The sequence below is a fragment of the Sceloporus occidentalis genome, unplaced genomic scaffold (genome assembly GCF_023333645.1).
Source record: "Sceloporus occidentalis isolate IW3139 unplaced genomic scaffold, rSceOcc1.0.p SCAF_1, whole genome shotgun sequence".
NCBI lineage: Eukaryota > Metazoa > Chordata > Lepidosauria > Squamata > Phrynosomatidae > Sceloporus > Sceloporus occidentalis.
In genome coordinates, this window is record NW_028316981.1 from 29,674,094 (window position 1) to 29,696,294 (window position 22,201).

The 22,201-nt window shown below is 38.6% G+C and overlaps 1 protein-coding gene across 5 annotated transcripts in view; it reads left to right on the forward strand.

Annotated features, from left to right (window-relative positions):
* LOC149321282 (receptor-type tyrosine-protein phosphatase gamma) overlaps nt 1-22,201 on the forward strand; it is a 742,038-nt gene that overhangs the window by 191,757 nt on the left and 528,080 nt on the right. The window lies entirely within an intron of this gene.

Sequence of the window (22,201 nt, forward strand, 5' to 3'; positions counted from 1 at the left end):
GGGAACTGTGCCACTTCGATACAACAACCCAAAAGGCGTTGTCTCTGATATCAATCAAATGTCTGCCAAATACAGACTGGAGAACAGAGCCTCTGATGACAGTCTGAAGCCTTGAGTTGTTTAAAATGGGTGAAAACAATCCTGAAGATAAATTACTTTTGGTTGTCAAATCTGTGAGTTAAGACTATTTCTGTTTGCTTATTTGTTTGCTCAAGTTAAAAGAATATGTAACTAAAACAATATATAATTCAGAAGTTTTGAAAGTTTAATTGAGAAGGGAAAGAAATTACTAGCTAAATTGAAGAATTAGTAAAACAAATTCCTACAGCCTTCTTCCAGCCATCATTAGATAAATAAAGGGAAATATAAATAATTTTATTATTATTATTATTATTATTGCTTCCTTTTGTATTGTATTTTTATTTCTACAATGATACAAGGACCGATTCTTAAGGAAAATGTTTTCTTTGTGCATATTACTTTGTTGAAACCTAATCTTCCTCTGCCCAGACTACTTACCTATGGTGTTACAAATTAAGGTCTTTGCTTATCCATCCCTTAAGGCTTCAGAGCAGAGTTGCTCAGCTCAAACATTTCTGACATCCTCAGTTAACTCAAGAGGATCTTGCTGTAGTCTTAAGCAAAGTAAGGGCATTTTGTTACATGTGATCACAAGTAACAAGTAACATCCTATGTTCCCTCTCTGTGATATACACTTTGCCAGAAATACATGTTGCAAACTTTTGAAGCTCTTCATCAGGCAAAGGTGTTTAAAAAACCTGTTAGTCATGAGCCTGCATTTTGTCAAGATGTAGCTGTTCTCAGTTCATGGAGGGACATTTGTGCAGGCAGGGCCTTCCATCTTCTGGCCATGTGGGTACTCCAGGAAATAAAGTTATAAGTTCCATTAGCAAGATAAAATGACTTTTTATTTGAATAGGCATTTTGCCTTTAACTGGTTGAGACAGAAGAATGTGCAATGAATGTGCTGTTTTTAATATGCAATACCTTTTAAAATGTGTTTTAACAGGTTTAAATTTTATGTTATAATTGAATTGTTGTTTAAAACTTTTTAAATGTTCGTACTACAGATTCTTTTAGTTTTTCTGTTTTAACCTATAGTGTAAGTTACTTTGAGTCCCATGCTGTGAGCAAACTTTCAATGCATGCTTGTGAGCGAAGTAGGGATTCTGTTCAATGAAACAGGGAGAAAATAATTATTCCACATTAACAGACAGAAATCAGGTCTGTTTGTGTACCATGAATCATAAAAAGCTACAATGCTAAGACAAAGACTCAATTTCTGGACCCCTTCAGACTTATTCAAATGCCTATCTCATGAACATAATTTTTAAATATGTGCTTTAGGAAATAGCTTATAATTAACTCTTCAATTTGAAATTAAATCAGACTGATGTGCTGAAAGAGGGAAAATATCTTCCTAAGAAAGAAGAGGTTTTGGTGCCAGCTTTGCCACACAAAATTATGTGTAACATTCTCAGTATAAAGTTTTGCATAACTGATGAGATGGGTTTCCATTATACTGTCACAGAAGCTTAGATTAGGAATGTAAATTTCATTTATTTCATTCCTACATTTGAGAAAGATGTTTTCTAAGTGTTTTCTTCTTAGTGGGGAAGATTATGAGAGCCGAATCTCCCCCCCCCCCCCCAATAATTATTTGTAAGTTTCAGAAGTATTTTTGTGCTGAAATATTTCTTTGTGCAGAATGTTGCTTTTTTACACAAAATAAAATGCTTATGTACATACCACCCATATCTTGTGCAAAACCATTTTAAAATGTTACTTTATTTTATTTGCTACTGCTGATGGCGATGAAAGAAAATACTGGTCTTTTTGCTCTCTTGTAGGGATTAAAAATCTCTCAACAGTTGACACGTTTTTGTTTTTGTTAGTGTGTTGAGACACTATCAAGATTGTCACACAGAGGCTCACCATTGCTAAATCATTGCTAAAGTGTCCCTAAAGCGCTACAGTGTGATCGCCAGTCACACTTATCCTCCGAGATTAAACTGTCAGGGAGGTGTCTTGTTCATCTCCTGTCATCAAAGCATTCGTGCAGCAGCCATTTCTCCAATAATGGAAGTTCCACTGTGCATGAAAGCTTTAATGATGAGAGAGGAGTGGGACGCCTCTCTGACGATTTAATCACGGGGATGGTGATCACACCATCACAATTTATACATTTACTGTATAAATGTTTACTAAATTTCATGGGGTGGAATTATTTCCTGTACAGTGGACCCTTGTTATATGCTGGGGTTTGGTTCCAAGATCCCCCGTGGATAACAAAATCTGTGGATGCTCAAGTCCCATTAAATATAATGACACAGCAAAATGGTGTCTCTTATAAAAATTGGAAAATTAAAGTTTGTTATTTGAAATTTATACTTTTTTTGAACATTTTCAAACTGTGGATGCTTGAATCCATGTATAAAAAATCGTGTATAACAAGGGCCAACTGTATTAATCTTTACAACTGACTACACCATTGGTGGGGAGCCATTTTACGTTCAAGGGCTGAATGCCCTCATAGATAATCTGTCAGAGGTAGCATGTTGCTAGTGGATGGGGCAGGTTAGTAGTGGGTGATTTTAGAAAAAACATGGGTTAGATTCCTCTTCCTCTTTTTCTGCACAGCCACTTTTCTTTATTTTTCTGCCAACCACCCTGTCCCTTTCTTTTTCTAATACTTTTCTCTCACCCATTTCCTTCTCTCCCCAGTGGGCAACTTGGAGGAAGGATAAATCTTTCCTTTCCTACCTTCCTTACCCTTTTATTTCCATCCTTCCAACACAAGGGATCTGTGTCTTTGTCTGATCATATATCAAAGCATAGTTCTATCAACTTGTCAACCTGAAGAGCTTCCATTAAATTTAGAACTATAGTTAGCAGGATTTAACATATTGGGGACAACCTAGTCCACAACTGAACATGTTCTCTTTAAATTCTTTAGAAACCAAGGAAGTTTAAATTAACTTCACCATTCTCTGGAATTGTGCCCATTCTCATGATAAATCTACATTATGTTTTAAATACATTTCTCTTTTCTAAAATAATATGGGGCAGCAAGAGCTGAGAAATATGTTAACGTAATGTTGAAATGGAACGTCTGATTCTGCCTTTTTGTCTCACCACAATGAAAATGGAACCTTAAATGATGAATGACATAGTTATTTAGTTTTTAGTATTGAAAACATGTTTGGAAGTTTCAATTTATCATTTTTGTAAAGGGAAAAAAGTATTTAAGAAAGCATTTAGTCACATATTTCAAAACTCTGTTAAGTAGTTTGCATTTCTGAATGTTTTATTGTTAACTGGTGATGCATATTATTAAGCTTTTCTTTGTGTGTGATAGTTGCTCTCCTCTTCTAAAGTTTGTTTTTGTATGGTTTTTATTGTTTTATGTTATGATAGACTCCCTAACACACACACATCTGAATCTGGCAAAATGAATCTTTTGTCCATTGCACCTTTATGGACACATATACAAATGTAATTAGTCTATATTTGTTGGGTTTGCTTGTTTTCCTTTTCCGTGTTCTTATTTCATACAGCATATTGTCTGGTTTCCAGATGTATGAGGTAGCAGAAAAAGAGGCCAGTCTTTTTGTTTCACATGGAATCAGTAGTGATTTTTTTCTTTTAAAATAGTATATAGTCCTGCTTAGTATTATCTAATTGAAACCCTTTTTGCCATAATGGTAGATTAAAATAAAGGTAAATTTAGGACTAGAAGCAAAACATAAAAGTTGAGCAATTCTTGCCAAAGGACAGATTATGATGAGAGGTTGGTTTCGTTTCGTTGACATATGATTTAAGAAATGTTACTGTATAATATGTAACTTCATTGAAAGGGAAACTTTTAAAAGATTTGTCAGGAGTCATTTTGGATAGTATGGTGGACAGTCATATCAAAGCCACTTAGTTGTGCCATATGGATGAAACCGTAGTGGGAACTGTGATTCCCAGCAGGAACACTTGTTTCCAGCTGAGCAGCTGCTGATATTTGCATCTGTCAATGAGGCAGGAAATGTATTTATTTAGCTTGATATGTTTTCCTACCTATTACTGCCCTGCTCCCTTGAAATTTAGAGGTGTTCTTACCAAATACTAGCCAAAGATGGGCTACCCTCAAAAGGTAACCAGCTCTGGCAGTTCTGAACTAACATGAGAAGAGAAGAGTTCTTTTAAAATTGGGATATTTACAGTATAAATACATAGAAAGAAGGAGGGAGGGGGGAAAAGAAAAGAGAAGGAGAAAAGAAAGGTGAAGCAATAGAGAGGATATGAAAATGGACTAAACACATGCTTAAATATAAACTGACCATGTGTCCAAAAATACAATTATTTGGGGCAGACATCTATAAAATACACAAATATTGTGAAGGCAATAAGATCCTGGATGCTTAATATTTTGTCTTTCCAGCCATAGAATATGAGACTTTTAGCTACAGTAAAAGCATACAGGATCCAGTTGCATTGACTGTCAGTTAAATTCCAAGTTACAGGAATATAATTTCAGAATAGATGCAGAAATACATCTAGAAATACCACTGATTTTTTAAAAATTAAACATGAGCATATCTAGTCAGAGTGACTAGTGAATATACTCACAAATATGTTATATATTCATGGAATATTTGGGCTTGTATTCCAACATTTAGTTGAAGACCAGTTCTTTCTAAGAAGATATTCAAGATGCTCAAAACATTTTTTTTTGCTCCATTAAACATAATTTTAATTCTAAAGTGATGTTAGATATTGAAGGCAGAGTCATTTTCTGTTGGTTGAATTGCACAGGGACAATACCTTATTGACACCAAATTCCATGCTTTCTAACAGATATCTACAAGCTATACTTGATTTTACTTTTTCTGAGGATATAATGAGTGTTTCCAACACTGTAGGACTGACAGAGGTGCTCACAGCTGATGGCCCATAGATGTTTTGTAACTGTACATATTGCTATTATGCATGAGAAGGATAGAGAAGTAGACTACAATACTGAAAATGGCAAAAATTATTGGACAGTTAATGCAAACTATAAACCCCACAACCAACCTGTTTCTTTGAGGATTGTTTTGCTGCCTTCAAATTAGAATGATCCTATAAATTTGGATTGACATGAATTGTAATTGACAAGTGATTGTTTGTCAGGCCATGTTGGCAGCAGAAAGTAAAGGGGACATCATCCTTTTCTCCTTAAGTTGTACAGAACTGTCACCCTGAGAGAGGACCTTCCTCATCTGTTTTGAAGTCAGAAAGTTCATAGAACCAACAGGCAAGCCCCCAGTAGAAATATTATTAGTATATCAAATTGTGTATGTGCGTTTTTTCAAATATAGTTTATATTATATTATTATTATTATTATTATTATTTATAAAGTGCTGTACATTTACACAGAGAGTGAGGGTTAGAAGGCACATGTTCTCCCTTCAGAGTGTGCCTAAGGCAGTAACTGCAATTGCTGACATTGTGAAAAAAAGGTTAATGCTGATCTTGCTGTGTATATGTCTGTGTTTTAAAAGATGCTCTTAGTAGAGTTTAGCTGCTAGGGGCTACAGAGAGCCATTTAATACTTCTAATCGGTTGTACACAAGCCTCTAAGTATCAGTACATCAGGGAAATCAGTTAAGAAACAACACAACAAGTAATAGAGTGAGGAACTGTGAGCAAATGAAGTTACCTGTTTCCACTGAGGACTATTTCCCTTAGGGTCACTATAAGTAAGAAATGACTTGAAGGCACACAACAACAAGAACACTTTTATGATGTTAATATTAGCTGCTTTGCTGGGTCTGTTTGGATAAGAAAAACTAACCATTTATGCAAACAAATAAATGTCGATGAATGAGTGACTTTTTTGTAACTTAAGGAATGATTGACTCATATGACTAAAGAAAAAGTACTAGCCACACTTATTATTATTACTATGTGGCTTACAACCATTAAAACAACATAGGACTTTATCATATGGGACGAATCCTGTGCAAAAACTATATTTAAAGTAAAACAACCTGCTTTTGTGGATTGTTTTTGACATGACGTTTGGGGTTAACATGAACAGAAAGTAGAACCCCCCCCCCACACACACACACACAAATGTGGGTTGTTTTTGAGGCAATGTTTGCGTGAAAGAGAAATGATTCAAAAATAACTCAGAAAGCCAACAATTTTTGCCAATTCTGAAGGAGTCATTCAGAGGCCACTACAATGTTCCATGCTTTCTGCTTGCAAGTCTCAGTCTGGCTGTAGTCATGGCAGAATGGATTGGGAAGGTATGCAAAAATTGGGTTGTAGTTGTCCACACTGGAATAAAACCACTGTGCAGCAAAAGAGGGAGCATCTTCAATCCTGAGACAGCCGAACTGCATCATCAATGGAGATGTTTCTACCTATTGTTTTATTTTTTAAAAATATCTGTTTTATTTATTGCATTTTAAATCTAGCCTTTCCATTAAAATGCACTCAAAGCAGCTAAAATTTTCTTAATATAATTCCAACTATAAAGCCATGAATAGCATCTCAGGAGTCAATAAACATCAAAACAGTTTACCAGGTTGAAAATATTTGCAATCATTGCCTTCCAAAATGCAATGAGAATGGGAGCATTTCCATGTGCTTTTCCATCAGTTCCTTTTATGGAATAGCTGAAATCATGGTGGTGATGCATAGATTATATTTTAATCTTTTGGAGTTTGTAATATATATATATATATATATGGTTCTAATAGCAGTTCTAATGCAGTTTGATAAAGGGTTTACATTCTTGATTGGCTGCATGTCATTATGCTTCCTATCACACTCTATTGGCCAGCTTGAATTCCTGATAAAGAAGGCAGCCTAGGGGAGAAAAAGAGAATAAAAGAAAATGGAGCAGAATAGCAACAGTGATGTCGAGGCAGTGAAAGCAAGAGCTATGATTCTGTATGAAAGAGTTATGAAAAAAAAATAGTAATTTTACTGGGGCAAGTGGCAAAGAGAGTTAAAAGTAAAAAGTTCTCTTTCTCCCCTTCCCAGCTCATTTCAAAAGCGAAGATTTACTATAACTCTAATTATTATTAGCAGAAAAACATTGATGGGGGATGGCACTTGCTAATATGTAAAGTCTGAGCAGATATGAAATATATTTACTTAATTAAGAATATTTTAGCCTGCTTTTCAATTTTATAAAAGTCCTGAATCAGTTTGCAATAGTAAAAACAAGCAGAATACCAAAAACCAAAACAAAAAATAATAAAGATTATTAATTACACCAATTAATGAAATAAAACAACAGACAGCAGAATTTTTCATAATATCCAGTAGGGGAAACTGGCAAGTGGAACAATTAGGAAAATGCCTATACCATCAAATAAATCTTCCAACAGATGACAGAAAAGCATACACTCAGACCTAAATTGAATATTTCCCTCCCCAAGCATCCCTGTGCGGGATCAAAAGCCTGCTGCAGAAGAGTTGTGAGCTCGATGGAGCATGTTTTTAGAGCACAGAATAGGCTGCAGAAATGATGATCTTCCCATCCTATCTTTACTGGAGCCATACCTTTGGATACTGGGCTGATCCCATTGGGAAGATAATGTGCTGGGGGCTACAAAGAAGAAGGCCCTCTTCTGCATCTCACCAGGACATGGTAAGGTAATCAGGGCCTCCCTTTCAAAGTATAAGGACAAGGGAAGGCAGTTTAACGTAACCTGAGTCAATGTCTGTCTATCCACCCACATATTGTAATTATATGCCAAAATGCACCTTCTTTCTGTCACCCATAATGCTGAGGAACACTCATTCCATAATGTGATCTGAGTACATTACCCAGCTCAGGTAGCCAACAATAGCAGGAAAGAGAGTTTTTGTTTCTCTTTGAAAGCACAGAATCAAAGATCTCGTTGAATGGATTTGGAGTTGGCCTGCAGTGATCCTGGTGGCTGTCTAATCACATTTGCTTTTGAAGTAGGACAATATTGCTTTCCTTGCTAACCTCAAGGATGTGGATTCAAGACTTTGGGTATGTTTTCTTTCAGGGGTAAAATTGTAGCTCAGTGGTAGAGCACATACTTTGCAGTTAAAAGCTCCCAGTTTCAGTTCATGTCATTTATTTGACATTGGGTGCAAAAAATAACTCCCTCAAACTCCAGAGAGCTACTGTTAGACAAATAAATATTGAGCTAGATGGGCCAATTTTCTGGCTTTGTATAAGGCAATTATCTGTAATTTTTTTATTCGAAGTTAATTGGATGAATTACATTTGATCTATCTTTCAGGCTTCCAGCTCATTATGGATGTGGGGCAGAGAAACCAACATGTGATATGCTGCTGTCATGGCTGAAAGTATCCTATAGTTTAGTGACTGGGTTGAGGGTAGGAAAGAACTCAGCATGGCAATGCTGTGTTACATAGAATATGTATTTATGCCTTGATAAGTTTGGGTGGTATGCTTTTTCTGCATTGTGGGAGCAAAGTATGGTCTGTATCACTGGAAAAGCTCATACACCCCCTCCCCATAAACTTATCTCCAACTATGGGGTGGTTACCTAAGTGCAGCATCAGACTCAGACCAGCTTTCTTCCTCCTATAAGTTAAAATGTTTGTTGAATGAGGCATGGCAGTGGATCTGGTCAGGAAAGGTTGCTTCAGAAAAACAGGAGGATTGTAAATTGCCAAACATCTGTTCATATAATCATAGAGTTGGAAGGGGCCTCAATAGATATATAAGCTGTGTGTGGTGATCCAGTGGGGTGTAGTGCTTTGAGCATTGGAAGACTCTGGAGACTTAAGGTTCATATTCTCTCTCAGCCATGTTACATTCGTCCAGCCTCACAGGAAGGCAAGTGCAAAACCCTTCTAAACAAATCTTGTCAAGAAAACCCTGTGATTGGTTCACCATAGGTTCTCCATAAGGTGGAAATAATTCGAAACAACAAAATCAAAATCAATACTAACAGCAGCAGTAGTGAGCTGCATACTTCCTTTTACCAGGAAAAAACTAGAGCTGGAATATGAGTGGCTGTGATACCTTTCCAGAGCTGTGTAGCTACCTAGACTCAAGCTCAGCTGCAAACAGGGCTATAAATAGATGCTGACATAAAGTCCAAGGACAGTTTTGAAGCATATGGTTAAACATGTCACATAGACGTGGTTTGCAATTCCAGTTTATAGGACAAGACAGCAGTCCTCCTTTGAGTACAATTCTCTGCTTTTATTGCCAAAGCGCTCCGAGTCATAGTGGGAGGAGTTGTGCAGGAGTAATCGTACAATGTCTGCCTGCGTGCTTCTTGCGAGCAACACGACAGAATTCTCAGCAATTCTGCATTATCATTGCATGTGAATGTGCTGCTGTGCCCAGTGCCTAAATCCACAGGGCTCTTACCTTGTAGATAGTCCATCTGTATTTTTATATTTTCAATTAATACATCAATTAATTGCAATAATTAATCAGTGCCTTCAATCTTCATTAGGATAACCTTTCTTCCTTTATTTGTCAAGGTAATGACTTTATTCTGCTGGTCTAATTGATCTGCCTAATTTTTAAATGACACATATACAGCTGTTATTAACTGAATGCCGCCAGTCTTTAATGTCTGCTTAATCACAGCTGCTTTTACAGTAGTTCAGTACTGCCTTCCATATTCTAAGTACCTAAATGCAGGCACTTATTTAGTTGGCAAAGGTTTCACAGGCCTTGTGTTACCAACATTTCTGCAATACAAAATCCCATTCCTCTCAGAACTGATACTCCTTAACAACAGCTTGGTCACCTGTGTCATCACATGTCCAAGTGATGAACATTTTAGTACATATTAGAGGCAGGAGGTGGTAGGGCATTTAGTGAAATACCCCCTGAGGCCATCTGTTTGTGTGTATGCTTTAAAAAAATTAAATTAAACTTTGACCCCTCTAAAACTGGGATAGGCAACATGCAAGTGTTGGGCACTTGAAACTGGTCCCTGTGTCCTGCTGAATATTACCAGTGTGGTAGGCAAAAAACCAAACAAACATGTCTTTGCACTTTGAGAAGGCAACTGTACACCAAGAAGCCTCCACATTTCAATGGAGATATAGTGATAGGCAATGGTGGTAGGTGATGTAGCCTGTGATGGGATCTGGGGTCCAAGTATTGTCTCACTGGACCCATTAGGTTTGCCCACTCCTCTCGGAGTACAGACTTTTTCTAATTTCTGGCTGTGCTCTCAGGCTTTGGAATAAGTCTTTAATATAGATGCATTTTAAAGCTTCAGGAGCTGGACCAATAAGGAAATAGCAACATGATTTACTCCTATTATTTATAAAGTAGGATTTATTTCAGACAATTCCATAATATTATAGACTATGGATTATAAAAGCCTCCAGCGTCCAAGAATTGTCTCTATAACCAAAATTACTTGCGTTACTGTTGTGTTTTCTTGAATTGATAGGTGTGTGGGGACAATATAATTTTATATTGTATTTCACTACACATTTATTTGGCTGACATTCACAGGTCTGGAAAATTAATTTTTGGACTACAGTTTGGAGAACCTCCAAACCTTTATAGGGGATTCCTGGAGCTGTACTATATTGTTTCATTAAGTTCAGTATGATCAAACAGGCTTAACTATTTTAGTTTGTCTGCTTTAAGTATCAAAATATGGATATAAGAAAGAGTTGTATCTCTTACAGGATTTGAAAAGATGAAACAAAACCAAAGGCTGTAGGTTTACCATTCTGCCACTCTTTCACATATTGTTTTGGTACTGTGCTCTTTTGTGTTCTCTGGTTTACACATTGGTAGCAGTTTTTAATTTTTACTCAAACCTGGTTTTATTTTTTGACTGCACTTCTCTCTGGAAGCTTTCAAGGTTCCTCCGCCTATAGATTAAAATTCTATGCTGGATTTAAGTCTCTGAGTCTAAGCTAATTAGAAAATAAGAATTCAGGTTTTAAGGGATTATAGAGAAAGTAAGAAGGGGCCCTTGTATTTTCTTAAGGCTGATAAGTAAGTAGTAAACTTTAAAAATTCTGTTTTAAGGTGCAACTGAACTAGTACAAATTAAATACTGAGTAGTATGTGTCAAGTGTGGTGGACAAACAGCAGGGTTTTTAATAGCTTGCAGAGTACCATAGATGTAATAGGTGATAACAAAACTGAGCCCAAGCATGAAATAATGAAGAATAAAAAAGAATCCTAGTTTCATTAGAATTTTTTGGCCATACAAATGCACTGAGTGATGTCTACTTAGAAATAATTGGAGATACAATATAATTATTCCCATATTTTTAGATGACAGACTACCACTGGGCTACATCTCTGATACACATCAGAGATTTCTACTTTTCATCTAATTCCAAGGAAGCTCTTTCACTGCTAAACCAGTGGCTGCTGCCAGTAGTGTGGCTGGATAAGGGTGATTAAAGCTAAGATTAAAGATAAGACAGAGGTGCTCCTGCAAAAGGCAGATCAAGGAATAGGTATTCAGCCAGTGTTAGATGGATTACCTTTCCTCTGAAATTTTAGGTTTGCCACTTGGGTTCACACATGAACCCAGCCTTGAGGCTGGAGTGCATCTCCATAGTTAAAAATAGTATGACATCTTCATGTATTTCTAGAATGTCAGCTCTGGCTATAGTGACATATGTCTTCATTATATCCCATTTGGATTACAGTAATGCTCTTGGGAGTAGCTTTCGAAACTGTTTTGAAATGTTATCAGGTCCAAAATGTGGTAGCCAGAATGATGTCTCAGATTAGTGACAGGGAATCTGTAACTCCCTTGTGGCAACATCTTCAGTAGCTTCCACTCCACTTCTCGCCACAATTGAAAGCCCTGGTTATTACCTATAATGCCCTATATGGCTTAGGTCCAGAGTATCTAAAATACTATGTTTCTCGGTATGAGCAGGCCTGTGTTTTAATATCTTTGGAAGATGGTTTTCTCTCAGTTCTGCCACCCACATTGTCATGTTTGGTGAGAACACTTGTGGTGTTTCTCAGTGGATGCTCCCAGGGAGTAGAATTCCCTTCCATAGGAGGTTAAGCTTGCCCCATCTCTTCCTTTGTTCCTTCCTTCCTTCCTTCCTTCCTTCCTTCCTTCATCAGACAAAGGTAGCTTTATTCAGAAAAGCCTAGTAACTGATTACTGTATAAGGCTCTTAATGGCTTTGTCTGCTATGTTTTAAATGCCTTCGTACTGTTTAATGCTATTTAGTGTTGTTGTAATAGGATAGTTTATTTAATTGCTTTACTGTTTTTATTATAAAATTACATTTATTTATTTATTTATTTATTTATTTAAATAGAATCAGAATCATAGAGTTGGAAGAGACCAAATGTATGTGAGCTGCCTTTAGATAGATAGATAGATAGATAGATAGATAGATAGATAGATAGATAGTTTCTACATTCAGGAAAAATACTACAGTGGAAGGTCAATTTCACTCACATCATTGTGAAAGAAGATTAGTTTCTAGCAGCAATCTTATTTTATATAGTTGTGGCTGGAATTAGTCTTTGCTTGCAATAATTTTCTTAAATGGAGGAACCTCCAATTAAACATACTTGCTGGATTGAAAAAAATATTGGAAGCTAGTTGTTTGGTCACCTAATGACTCATTATTAGTATAAAACTAAGGAGAGGAATCTAAAAATTATTAAATGTATTTATCCACTGTTTTCTTTGATGCATTGTCACATTCACATTTGTTTCCCTAGGAATTGAACATTATACAACAAGATCTATGGTCATATGAATTTATAATGGAAAAGCTACAAATGGAAGTGGATAGATAATCTTCCATGTATATGCCTGCATAGGTGAGATTTTCTGGGGTGAATAAATGAATAAATGGCCCAGTGGATCATTCATATCCTGCAAAATTAGATAGTTTCACTACTGCTGTCAATTTTAACACTTGACTTAGCAGGCACTTCAAAAAGGGAATTATTTAAGGCAGTGCCCTCGCCTAAGAAGATGGGGGAAGGAGGACCTATTTGCGTATTACTACTTTGAAAGACTTTTGCAAACAATTTTCTTGTCAAATGACTGTATTTTTAGATGTTTGATGAAGTTCCCAAAAGGTGGGTAAAATTGGCAGGTTGCTTTTAAAGTGAATGCATGGCTTTCAGAAATAGAGAAACAGAGTTAACAATTGTTTCATGATAATGTTGTGTGAATTAGGTCTGGTTACCTTGGTGATTGCAGTTTAGATGATGAGACACTCACATTAACAACCCCCTTGTGCCATCAGGACTGCGATGGGAGCCAAGGAGGTCCCTGCTAAAAACATGGGTGTTCATTTAATGTGTTAGGTTTATGTAGAGTTAATGAAGCTATATCTTTTCCAGGACAAAATGGAAAATTGAAAGCATGGAAAGCAATGTCTAGAAGAGTCTCTCTATATGATATTTAGAACAAAACCCTAAATCCACAAACAGCGATACCTTTTTTGGGCCAACCAAAAATGCACAAGTCAGCTTTACTGACTTCTTCAATAATAATAATAATAATAATAATAATAATAATAATTTATTTGTATACTGCTATTCCAACATTAGATTATAGCGGTTAACAACATTAATACAATAAAAAACATAATACATATCCCCAACAACAAATATCCCCATCCCCCCCAAAAACACATACTATACAGCACATCGTTAAAAACATTACTATTTACAAGACAAGCTGGATAGAAACAGTTGTGTATTGGGGGGAGAACAAGATGGAATTAGGACACATGAGGGAAAGCTTGTCGGAAAAGGAAGGTCTTGAGAATTTTCCTGAATAGATCTACAGAGGAGACAGAGCGGAACTCTTCGGGAAGCGAGTTCCAAATCTGAGGGGCTGAGGTAGAAAATGCCCTTTGCGCGGATGAGACATATCTCGTCTTAGGAACCCTCAAAAAATGCTGCCCAGTTGATCTGAGAGTGCGGGGCGGACTATATGGGGAGAGGCGGTCCTCCAAGTACCCTGGGCCCAAGCCATTTAGGGCTTTATAGGTTAAAACCAACACCTTGTATTGCGTCCGGAAGCGAATAGGCAACCAATGTAGATCTTGCAAAATGGGTGTTATATGGCAGGTCCTGTAGCATCCAGTAACCAGCCTTGCTGCCATATTCTGTATGAATTGAAGCTTCCGGGTTTGGCACAAGGGTTGCCCCATGTAGAGCGCATTGCAGAAATCTAATCGAGAGGTTACCAGAGCATGTACCACTGTTTCAAGGTCCCCCCGGCCCAAGTAGCTGGTAACAGGTGCTCCTGACCGTCGCATCCACCTGAGATGTAAGGTGGAGCGACGAATCCAGAAACACCCCCAGACTGCAAACTGAGTCCTTCAAGGGGAGCATGACCCCATTCAGGACAGGTGGACAATCCTCCTTCCCCGGGCCAGGGGAACCTATCACGAGTACTTCCGTTTTCTCTGGATTCAGGCTGAGTCTGTTTTCCCTCATCCAGCCCATTACTGACTCCAAGCAGGCATTTAGAGGAGAGATGCCATCTCTAGTCACTGCATCAGTCAGAGACACAGAGAAACATATTTGGGTGTCATCAGTGTACTGATAACACCGCGCCCCGTGTCTCCGGATGATCTCTCCCAGCTGCTTCATGTAAATGTTAAATAGCATGGGGGACAGAATAGCTCCTTGAGGGACACCAGATGTAAGTGCCCTCTTATCGGAGCAAACATCCCCCAGCTGCACCATCTGGAATCTACCCGAGAGGTAGGAACGGAACCACTGGAGTGCAGTGCCCCCGATACCTAACTCCCTCAGGCGTTCCAGAAGGATACCATGGTCGATGGTATCAAAGGCCGCTGAGATGTCCAAAAGCACTAACAGGGACACGCTACCCCTGTCCATGCCCAGACGGAGATCTTCAACTAGGGTGACCATGGCAGTCTCAACTCCACAGCTCGCCTGGAAGCTGGCAAAGCTCATAGAAATCATACAGGAGAAGAAAAGTTATGATGTCCCAGGCCTACATTTTGTCTCAGATTTTACTTCTATTCTCAGTTAAATGGTCTGGAGGGCTGTCAATGCAGGCAGAGGCCACTTCCTTTCTTGACCATATGAGGACCAGGACCAAGGGGAGTAAAACACAGGGAATACATTTTCAGATCCATTAGCAGTAGCAAACTAACTTCCATTGAGAACCCGGCAAATTCTATCTAGTGGGAGGCTAACTTCCCCTGGATGCTACCAAGAAATACTGAGAACCTCTAAATAGAGCTAGGAAAGAATCCTGCCTAAGACCCTGGAGACCTGCTTTGGTCAGAGTTGAGAATACTGGGCAGGTAACTGCAGCATGGCCCATTTTTTAACTCTTTGCCTCCCTTGTAGGCCACACTAATGTGTCCCAAATAACTGGCAATGATGTCACATAACTTTGACTTTCAATATTTCACCACCCCTGCCCTGTTTTATTTTTTCAGGGTGTGTGGCAGGGGTGGTGGTGGTCATTCATAGGGGTGGGACCATTATATTTTAGAACATTTTTGTGGCATTTGGGGTATTTTGGGTGTGATTACACTCAAGGGTCTATCACCAGACTCCTCTTAGCTGTCTTGATCCCCAGATCACTCTTGCTAACTGTCCAAACTGGTTTTTGAACATCAGAACTTCACCCCCTGAAACGGATAATTCAATAGGCTGTTGGTAAACCCAGGAGTAGACTCCAGAACTGTCTGTCTGATGTGCTTCCTTCAAAATCAGTGGTAGTATTTATTTTATTTTATTTTATTTTTATCCCATCTTTCTCCCAAAGTTGGACCCAAGGTGGCTAACAACACATATAAAACACATTAAAACAACTATTAAAATAGTAAAATTAAAATAGAAAAAAATCTAAAAATCTAAAAAATATAGCTATATTTTATAATTAACCTTCTTCATTTCATCTAATTCATGATAGCTGCATTGTGCAGTAGTGGCTGTGCTGCAAAGGGAATGTAGAAGTTGACCACTGTAGAAAACAGAATACTAGGCAGGAATGACCTTTGGTCAATTCCAGGAGGGTATGGTTTTGGTTTTGGATTTATGCCATGTTATAGCAGTGTTGCAACTAATAGCAATAGCAGGTCCATTTCTATACTGCTTATCAGTGCACTTAAGCACTCCCTAAGCGGTTTACAAGGTGTAAGCTAATTGCCCCCAACAATCTGGGTACTCATTTTAGCGACCTCGGAAGGATGCAAGCCTGAGTCGAGCTTGAGCCCTTTCGCTGGTATTGAACTCGCAACCTTGTGGTTTTGAGTGAGTGGCTGCAGCACAGGCATTTAACCACTGCGCCACTGGGGCTCAGCACCCATCTGCCCCCTTCGGCCGCCTTCGACTGACTAACAGGGACCATGCAGAAAAATGAAGACCCAGAAATTCCTAATTTGCTTTGTCTTGGTAAAAACTGGACTTTTAACTCCAGTTCCCCCAATACAAGAGATCACATCAGGGAACTGAAGCTTAGCTTAGCCAACAGACACCCAGTAGGTATCCAGTCAGACAGCCAAAAACAGCCATGGATCCTTTCTGTTAGGCAAACCAACTTAGGCTTTGAACAGGAAGAGGAAGAGCCAAGAAAAGTGTGTCCATCTCTGAAACACCATGTGGCTATAGTCAAAGTCTTTGTGAGGACACATTAACTAAATACATCTGGAAAACTGAGTGGGGATGGGACACTGCAGCATCATAAACCAGGCAGTAACTTATGGCCAGTACTGGCAACAACTCTGATCCTGTTTAATCTCTTCTAGCAGGTTTCTGTTACAGTTTCAGATTCTTGAATTGGTTTATGTCTGTCTGAATATTTTATGGCTCAAATTACTGATAAACCCTGGATGCTGACCGTTATTAACATTCCAGCTGTCTGTAGGATTGCTGCTTGGTCATGCTATACTTCCCATCTCCTGACAAGCATTCCTGACCTGATAATTAACTTGGCTTCTCTGAACTACTGCTCACACACCTCCAGACTTTGACTAGCTACACTCCATGATACTTAAGGTCAAAGCAGACACTGTACATACACGTACACATACAGACAACATGTCCCGCTGTCCTTTATATTTATGTTCTCATTCTAGTGGTGCTGAAGTATTTTTCTACTATTGTTAGAATTGCAGTTGACTAGAATGTATGAAGATCGTAGATGAGTTCTTTACACATTTAAACATCTGATTTTCATTTGGAAAAGATCCATTGACAGAACTTAGACAGTGAGCTTAACATTTCTTTGCCAAAATTTCCAGTTACAAATCTGAGTTCTACTGATGCAGTTTTTATTATGAAGTAATAATGTTAGCTTTCTCTTTGATATGATTGTTGCCCTATAGACATACCCTTTATAGCTCAAGCCATTTCTGGGAACAACTGAAATACAAACACAATTTTTTGTTTTTGTTCCCTAAATGCCCTTTTGTATTCTTAATTACTGGGTGTAAGCCATAGACAGGGATATAATTTTCCTTTCTTGTAGAGTGCCTAGTGCAGCATGAGGCACTTTATTAATAAGCCTGATTATTTTAAAAATGCTTCATATTTTAAAAGAGTTGCATGCAGCATGGACACTCACTGAATTAATGGCGCTTGAAATGTGTATCCAATAGTAACTTGTATCCCTGAATCAATATGGCTACACATATCTCTTACTCAGCCTTTCTTCTGGTGGATACCAAAAAAATTATCCATGCTTTTACCAAGGCAGTGGAAGAATTTAATAACTCAGATTATATGTTTTAAAGTACCAGGTTTCTGACCTGGGAAAGGGCTTTAACATAAGTTTGTTGCAGATTAAGTCCCCAGCATCTCCAAATAGGGCTAACAGTGAATGCTGGTTGATCCCCTGGACAGCTATTGACTGGAATTCAGTACTGGGTCAGATGTACAATACACATGCCCTACAATGAAAGTATAGGCTGTTTATTGTACTCCCCAGAGGTAAACAGTGCTTCTAAATACTCTCTAGGAGACCTGAGGGCATTATCACGATATTCTCTGACCCTCTGAATCCATATTAGGTTCAAGAAAGCTTTTTTTTTTCTTTTAAAAGAAAAGTAAAAAAAGAAGTGGTTTCATAAGCCAAGGGTGGACTGTACATAACAAAATGGCATGTATATATATTGCTAAAAATGCAGTTTTGTGGCTGGAGAAATTTTGGGACTTTACAAGTGTAAAGTCCCCAAATTTCTTCAGCCACAAAATTGCATTTTGTTCATCTGGACTGTTGAACTGGCAATTGTACAGCTTATGGGCTGTCATAAAGACTCTGTAACCTCATATGTAAGTGGCCCCTAGGTGGCACCATGGTCCATGGTGGTCCTCAAATGATTCATGGACATTACATCTTTCCATTGTACTGGTTGTCTTTTATGCCTATCCCCACCCCCCACCCCTACCCCCAAAATCCCATGGAGCCATGCTGGCTCTCAATTATCTTGACCTAAACTCAATTTCACATGTACTGTATACGCTCGACTATTAGTTAACTTCATGTTTAAGTTGAGATCGGGTTTGGGAGCCAAAGTTATAGATTTTTATATAACTCATGGATTAGTCAAGGATAAAATTTAGGGGCATGTAACAAAGGATGGAGGAAAGGAAAATGATGCCAAAGCACACTGCTGTTTGCCCACCCAGACATTCAAAAAGGTCAGAAGTGGCACCACAGTGGAGAAATAGAGAATGGTGGTGCTTCTTTTAGTTTCTTCCAGGATTGACCAAGCTCTTGCCTTTTGCCACTCTACTCAGAGAAGGGGATGGCTGCTTTTTTAAAAAAATAAGACTTAATGTACTTTACTTACAGTACTTCCATTGACCCATGGATAAGTCGATGCAGGTTTTGGTGTCCATTTTTTGATTAAAATTGCTAGACTTGTACATGAGTATATATGATTTGTTAAACAGAGGCTGGATGGCCATCTGTCAGGAGTGCTTTTATTGGGTATTCCTGCATGGCAGGGGGTGGGATTGGATGGCCCTTGTGGTCTATGATTTTATGTTTATTCAGAAGTAAGTCCCACAGAATTTTATGAGTTTGCCAAGTAAGTGGATATAGAATTGAGGCCTAACTAACTTTTTTGGGTGGGGGGAATACAGAGATGTTCACCCAGTGTTGTCTATATATACAGTATTGCCTTTTTAATGTCAGGTGAAGACTTTTTAAAAAAATCCCTAGGCTTTTGGAATATTTTAGTAATGCTTGAGCACTTCAGTTTTTTGAGTTCTGGGATAAAGTTTTACTAAATAAAGGAATAAGTATTGTATACAGTGTACCCCCGCCATGCACGGACACATTTTATGCGGCTTCTAGCTTATGCGGAAGCCACATGGCGAGAAAAACAATGGCACACACCACACCACCACATGGACATGCACCCTTATTTCCTATGGGGCTCGAGCATAGGCGGATGTTCCCTTACGTGGGGGGATCCGGAATGGATCCCCCACATAAGGAGAGGGCCCACTGTACTTATATTAGTATAGAAAGGGATCTTGTAGCACCTTTGAGACTGACAGAAAGAAAGAAGCTGGTGGCATGAGCTTTTGTAGACTAGAGGCTGTTTCTTCAGTTGCGTGTTTGGAGTACTAAGAAAACTGCTTCCAGGTTATGCTTTGCAAACTTCTTCATACCATAGTTCACAGGCAGTCCTAGTGTGAAATATGTTTTCCCTAGTTTCAAATGTTGCTGTAAACTGTGATTTGCAAGAAAAGGAGAAGGTAATGTGATAAAGAAGGAAAACTTATTTTGAACCATAGTTTGGAGGATCAGGAGCAAGATGTCTAAACTGTGACTTAGGTTTTCTCCTAATCTGCAGTGAATCTGCCACTGAATCTGCAGTGTCTCCAGGCCATATTCATATTTTTAAATGTCTGTGTTTTAAAATACGTATTATGCTTTCAGGGGTGGCCAGGAATGTGTGGCTTTCATCATAATACTCTGTATTATTATTATGATTATGATTATGATTATGATTATTACTATTATTTAGTATTTTACATTTATTATGTACTTAAAAACCTTTAATGTAATCAGAAGGGAAACATTTTTAACATTCAAATGCACCACACTGGATTATTCAGCAGTAGTTTTTTTTTTTTTAAATGTGAGTATGTATTAAAAGTTTAAAGTCAAAGAATATATTTTAAAACTTTCTCAGGGAAAAGGTTTTAAACAGGGTATGGATATATGAATTGGGGCATGAAATTCTATGATTAGAAATGGAGCAAGTGATGGATGATAGCCCATGTCTCCATTGTGTGAAATATGGGTGTGTAAATACTTCATGGTTATCATTCTGAAAGATAATCAAGGGACGGACTGTTACTTAATGCATTGTCAATCTGGGCAGAAGATCTAACACTGCAAGATTTAATTTTGCAAAATCATAACTCATGCATGTGTGTATATCATGAGACCATATTTTTAAGAAGTCCTCTAGGGTTCGTTCCTCCCCGCACACTAAGTCAAAGTTTCCAAGTATACAGCTCCACTTGCAGAAGATGATGTTTTGGTCAGCTCATGTCGATTGTATCTTTTACCTCCAGTTCTGTACCTACAAATATAGCTATTTACTTGATAACCTGTCCTATTTCCTTGTCCAAGGATGGTCTACATACTTGCTTACAATATAAAAAGGAGCAGTAATAGAAATGGAAAACATAGAATTAAATATACAGTGGACCCTCCAGATTTGCAGGTTTCAAAGCCATGATTTCAACCGTTCGCAGATCATCATGCCCCATGTTATTAAATGGTGGTGATGTGAACATAGACACTATGTGTGTGTTCATGCCACCATTTAATAATATGGAGCATGATCATCCACTTTTTTGTATCCACACAAGTTCCTGGAACCCAGCCCCTGTGGATCTGAAGGGTCTATTGTATTTTGTACCTAGTTTCCACAGGGGTTAATGACAATGAAAATTCCTCAGAAAGTGATATTTGTTTGCTACATATTACACAGTAGCTTTTAGAGATGGTAAAGCAGTTCACAATCTCCTTTTGGCAGTAAGTGCCAGAACATGCTTACTGGCAACCTCATTCCTATTCCTGAAACCCCTTGTTGGCATCCTCATTTTCAAAACCAGCACAGCTTTTGAGGTTGTCATTTTTTACATCTACATGGTTAGAATATTTTTCCTCACATGCCCAGATAAAAGTGAATATGGCACGTGTCCACATAATGCAGGTATTCATCTAGAATACATATAGATCAGCAGTGGAGAATGTTTGGCCATCCAGAGTTTTTAGCCTGCAACTCCCATCTGCTTGGAATTTATAAAACAGCAAATGTTAAGAGATTGTAATCCAGTATTTGGGGCACAAAAAGTTCCCCAACCCTGATCTAGAGACAGTATGTTCTTTTCTTTTCTTTTCTTTTCTTTTCTTTTCTTTTCTTTTCTTTTCTTTTCTTTGGTCTTATGCTCAAAAAGCTTGGGCCAAGTACTACTGAAAAACAACACTGACACAGGAGAATGAAATTATCAATACTGTAAATACTGCAAAGACAGAACCTATTCTCAGTCTTTCTACCAGCTGATGATATGATGATGACGATGACTACAACAATGGTGATGATGATGATCATTTTGCACAATTTGTAAGCAGTTCATTCTGTGGCAAGTAGCAGAAGCTGCCAGTGTGTGAACTTTTTTTATGTCTGCTAGGTGTAACATTAGCAAAACACTAAATCATTTCTTGTTTGGTATATAAGTTCACATGAAAACAGAGATACATATGGCGCGTTACAGACTGCCCGTTTGGGGCGGCCTGTAGGCACTCCTTTCCCCGCCTGATCAGGGCCTCAGCTGCCAGAACGGCAGCCTCCGAGGCCCCGATCCACTGCTTTCCAGGCTGCGGGGAAGCGGCAAAAGGCTGCTTCCCCGCAGCCTGGAAAGGGGTGTCCTTGGGGCTTCATGCCCCAAGGACACCTGATGGCAGCGGGGAGGAGGAAAAAGGGGCCGCTTGGCCCCTTTCTCCTTTGCATCGCTGGCGCAGCCATCTAAAGGCTGCACCAGCGATGCAAACCGCGGAAGGAGCTCTGTTTCGGAGCTCCTTCGTGAGCCGCAGAAAGGGCGCTCTTTGCGCCCTCCCACGGCGCAAAGACGTCACGTCCGCGCCACCCTGTTTGGAGGCGGCGCGTTCGTGATGTCGTAATGGCGGCCCCGTGTGGAATGGGCGCCACCATTTTGTACATCCTGGGGATGTA